This window comes from Cyprinodon tularosa, unplaced genomic scaffold (genome assembly GCF_016077235.1).
Source record: "Cyprinodon tularosa strain WSP-4 unplaced genomic scaffold, ASM1607723v1 ctg450, whole genome shotgun sequence".
NCBI classification, from domain to species: Eukaryota; Metazoa; Chordata; class Actinopteri; order Cyprinodontiformes; family Cyprinodontidae; genus Cyprinodon; species Cyprinodon tularosa.
In genome coordinates, this window is record NW_024039175.1 from 269,339 (window position 1) to 274,284 (window position 4,946).

The window sequence follows — 4,946 nt, forward strand, 5'->3', positions numbered from 1 at the left end:
TTGCATCTATACGTTGCTGCCTCTCCTCTGGAGTAAGGCGTACCCGGCCCACCTGCATGGGTTCCGGGGAAGAAGGAGGAGCAGCAACGGGTCGGAGATGGGTTCGCTCTGGGGAAGGAGGGAGCGGCAGAAGAAAGGACTGTCTCTCCATTCGACCCCTTTCCCTAACCCTCAACCGGTTGTCTAAACGGATGGCCAGCGCGATCAGATCGTTCAGGGAGGTCGGTTCCTCAAGGCGGGATAGCTCATCCTTGAGAGGTTCATCCAAAGCCTGGTAGAACACAGATTTTAGAGCGTGTGGTTCCCAGCCCGCGGCGGCTGCCAGCGTGCGGAACTCGATTGCAAAATCAGAGACGCGCCTGCCGCGCTGCCTGAGAGTCAAAAGGCGTCGGGACTGCTGTACCGGATCGGTCTCGGCCGAAAAGATAATTTTAAATTCCTGCAGGAACTCATCAAAAGTGCAGCGGAAACGTCGGCAGTCGGGAAAGCGGGACTCAGCCCATCTTAATGCTCGCCCTGTTAATAGGCGCAGGATGAAAGAGATCTTTGCCTCATCATTGGGGTACGTTCGCGGGGAACGATTGAAAACTAAGGAGCACTGAAATAAAAATCCTCCACAGTCCCCGCTGTCCCCAGAAAACTTCTCAGGGCTAGGGGAGGAGGTCTCAGGGATTGACGGCAGCGGCTCAATCTGTGTGGGCTCTGGGGCTGCGCTCGCTGCGCTCGGGGGAGCGGAGGCTGAGGTCTGGAACGCAGCGCAGAACGTGTCAGACAGCTGACTGATCTGGGCTGTAAGCCCCTGCAGCTGATTCTGCGCAGTTTGCATGGCTAGTTGGAGAGCCTGAAGCTGCTCCTGATGGGCAGAGAGCGTTCTCCCGAGTGTGTCTGCTGGGTCAGACTGGCCAGAGTGTTCTTCTGTCATGTTTTTCACGTGTTTGGCCCACATGCAGACAACACTCGGGAGACAGGAAGCAGATTCAGGGTTTTATTAAAGCTCAGAAATAAATTCAGAGAAACGAGAAAACTAAACAATGAGTCAGCGTCAGGCAGAGTCACGGGACCGGGGTTTGCACGAGCTGAAAAGGGAGAGACGAATTAGACAGCGCGCCGCGGACGGGCCGCTCGTAAAGAGGTGCGTAAGGCTTACCACTGAGCTCAGAAAGCGCACTGGGGAGGTGGTGTGGAGGAGCGGACTCAGCGCTGCCTGGGTGAGGTGATCCGGTGACTGGGTGACCGATGAGCGGGCCGGGGAAACTCGTGCAGGATCCAAGCTGCGCCGTTGGGAGCAGTGATCAGCGATCAGCTGGAGACACCAGGCGAGCACTGGGGAAACGCCCGGAGCAGGTTTAGAGTCGAGGGAGCGTTCTAGGAGACACAGGAGAAAGGTGATCAAAACAGGAAAGGTTCAGGCTGTCAAAGACAGTGGCCAACTGAGGCGTACCACACAAGGTTAACACTCTGGCATCCTCCAGCTGTCAGAGAGCTCCTTTTATAGCGCAGACAGGTAACCACAGAACGAGCCTCAGGTGTGTACCACGCCCACCAGTCAACTCCAGTCACCTGTGCAGAAAGCAGGGGCAGAAAAAGCACAACACTACCTGCTGAGTCCTGACACCGACTCCAACATGTCTGAAATAAAAGGCTTGTTTCCGGGCTACCCCAGAAATGACATACTGATGAGAGAATTCGGGATCTTTTAAAGCTTTGGCATATAATCTTTATAAGCACAGCTTAACAGTATTATACAAGTATTACTTTCTATAAAGCCTAGTTGCTACCATAACTTGGCTAGGGTGAGATATAGTAGGTGGCATGCTGTGGGCTATCTAAACAAATTCTGTAAGTTATAACGAAAATAGTAGCTTGATAGATGCCCACTACATATAAACACAAGAAAGCCATCAAGTAATAAGCACATTTACTTCAAAATTTTAGTTTAATACAATGTGTGTTTTTCACTGTCTGCTTTTAGTTTTTACGTACCACTGTGTACACCTAATTAAATGTAGATGCACATCTTATAAAATAATGTTCAGAGCAGTGCAGAACTGTCACAGACCACCGTATATAAATGAGGATTTTTGCATGTGTTACTGTCTGTCACCATGTAGACTTTGCAAAAGCAGAGTGCATTTATTTTGGACATCCGCAGGGCAGCCACAACTCGCAACAGCACTGAGCATGCTGTTATGTGGAGAAGAAACAGGCAGACGAGAAGAGAAAGGGGCTTCTGGCATTGGGATCATTCCAACTGCTGCAACCAAAATCTTTTTTTTTTTTTTTTTTCAAATTTCTCACAGCAAAGTGGCTTAAAAATATCCGTCACATTATCTTATCTGATGTTATCTTTCCAGACAGCAACATACAAAGGGAGGCTATGTATACCAAACAGTGTTGCAAGGTAGTTTTTCATTTGATCTGATGATTATGATTAATAGTATGGGTGGACAAGAGGAAGATGACACAACACACCCATGGGACCCCTCCTCTTAAACTGGCCCAGTGCTGCTGGACAGCAAACCAGAGAGAAACAAACATTTTCTTGCAACCAGATCTGAGAAAGTGCTGTGTGTCAAGGAATTGCTTGATAGATACCCTAGAATTTTTATGGGAGTGGGAGGTCTAGTGTTTAGAACAGGGTGCTTGTATGCTGAAAACAACTGCAAGTACTTGGTCAAACCCCACACATTGCCTCTCTGGGTCACTGAACAAGACTCTTAGCACCAGATTGCTCTCCGGGTGCTGCAAGCTGCCCACTGCTCCTTTAGGGATGCTTGAATGCAGAAGAGAGATTTGGCAGTAATGTTCATTTGCAATGCTCAATAAAGATGATTACCTCTTTTATCCAAATGAAGAGACAACACAGTAAACACTCTGTTGTTCTTAGTGTTTACATGTTTATGTAATAGAATCAAAATAACAACAAATTAATGCCATCAAAGAGCATTTTATGAAGCTTTAATTTTTATGTTTAATTTGGTAATATTAATGATCATTTCAGAAGAACATCACCTAAAATATATATCTTGGGAGTTTAGTTAATAATCAATTGTACTTAAAAGCAGGCTTTGCTACTAAATTGAGGCCCTTTGGGTCACTGCTTAAGCTTCTGATATTTCTATGTCTACTATCTACGCTCTGGAAAAAGTCTCTTAACTTTGTCAGCACAACCTTCTTAAACTGCAGGAATTAACTCTCCAGATTATCCTGTTTTACTTTGTAGGTTGTCCAAAGCAATCGATCGTAGCCTAGTTTCCCACAGATTACTTATTATGACTTTGCAATGAGTCATACTTGGCTTGTCTGTGCAACCTAACTCTAAACATATTTTGGCATTTCTGTAGAATTCTGTTGCAACGGTGCCGTCTCTCCTCCATCTCTCCAACTATGCAGTATGTAAGCACTTTTTTGTCCTGCCTTAACTTATTCTAAGAGTGTGTATGCTCAGGAGTTCAACCATCTTAGGCCGCTATTCATCAACTTCTCCTGTGACCTGGATATCATTTCACCATGATGCAGTGCAGGAAGGTGGAGCCTCATGAGGTTTTTAAGAACATTTCTCATGATCCTCATCACCATTTTGCAAATATTACTAGGTTCCTTAATGCAATGGATACGAGTATTAAGACACTTATTACATCTATTTTTTAATGTCATTTTCTCCTGTATCCTAGATTTTAACTTGTAAGAACATTATGGTAGAGCAATATGGATCATCATGAAGGCAGACCTATGTCCTATTTTTTACTTATTGATATTATTCATTAATCTTTGTAAAGAATGTATTCAGTTTAATTTTTTTCACAAATAAGCATACATATAGATCTCCACCACAAAATTTCAAAACAGTTTTTTTCAAATCACACAAAACAACGAGTAGACACTATCTACAGAGTACAAGAAAACAACTTAAAAGACTAATTTGAAAAGAAATGTGAACAAAGAGGAAAAGAGAACAAAAAGATTAACGAATGTAAAAAACCAAATGTTTTTTTTATTATTATTTGTTTGTTTTTTTTGTCACCAGAGGGAAGAGAGGTTTAAAATAGCTTTTTTTTTTTTGCAGGAAACATCTGACCTGGATTAGAATCTTTAAAAAACATAGGAAAATAAGAAACAGAAAAAGTAAATAAGGCATGTTATTCTGTATGTTGCAGGAGTTATGTTTACATGCGCAAAATTTCACAAATGTATTATAATGTTCAAATGAAAAAAAATTGGATTGTACAGTTTATATGAGCATAAGTAAAAATAATAAAACTAGCGCTCAAGGTCAAAGTAAGTCATGCAAACATGGCAATCTGGACATGCAAACTCAGCTTAGCTGACATTCAGAAGTAATTTTATTCATTTTTGAAAAATCTCTGCACAGTACCTTTGAAAAAAACAAATAAACTGACTGGAGGCATACTGATAATTTTGTTCATTAGTGTCACATATGTAAATGCAGAAAGTAATGAAAAAAAAAATAATTTTACTAATTCTTTATATAATAATTATTTCTTTATTGCTGTAATTATTTACATAACATAAATAATATTATATCAACTATGAATATTTCTCAGTTTTCTTCTCATTCTATATATCATTCTATATTTTCTTTTAACATTATAATTTCTTTACGTTAATATCCCTTCTCTGTTTCTATCTGCAGTGTTATTTTTTTTTCCTCTCTCAGATGTATTTCTTTTTCAATTAAATATATTTATATAGAACCAGTTGACAAAAGAAGTAAGTCAGTTCATAAAGACAATTTGGTTCAAACCCAGATTATTGCATTAAGTCATTGTCCATGCAGAATTTACTCCTCCTGAATGAGCATGTAGAAACAGTGAGCATTCACATGCAGGAATCTTTGGCATTTTTCTCTTCTGCTGTAATGTTTGTTTTAGATTTTCCAGTTTTGTGTAACCCTTAATTCTGCTGTCTGTTTTTGCCATCATCAC

At 41.5% G+C, this 4,946-nt stretch overlaps 1 long non-coding RNA gene across 1 annotated transcript; it reads right to left on the bottom strand.

The window, feature by feature from the left end:
- Positions 1 to 447: 447 nt before the first annotated feature.
- On the bottom strand, positions 448 to 1,608 carry LOC119793400. Its single transcript, XR_005282089.1, has 3 exons — positions 1,442 to 1,608; positions 1,148 to 1,365; positions 448 to 1,076 (listed from the first exon to the last, which is right to left on the bottom strand). It is a non-coding gene; the product is annotated as an uncharacterized LOC119793400 (long non-coding RNA).
- Positions 1,609 to 4,946: the final 3,338 nt, after the last annotated feature.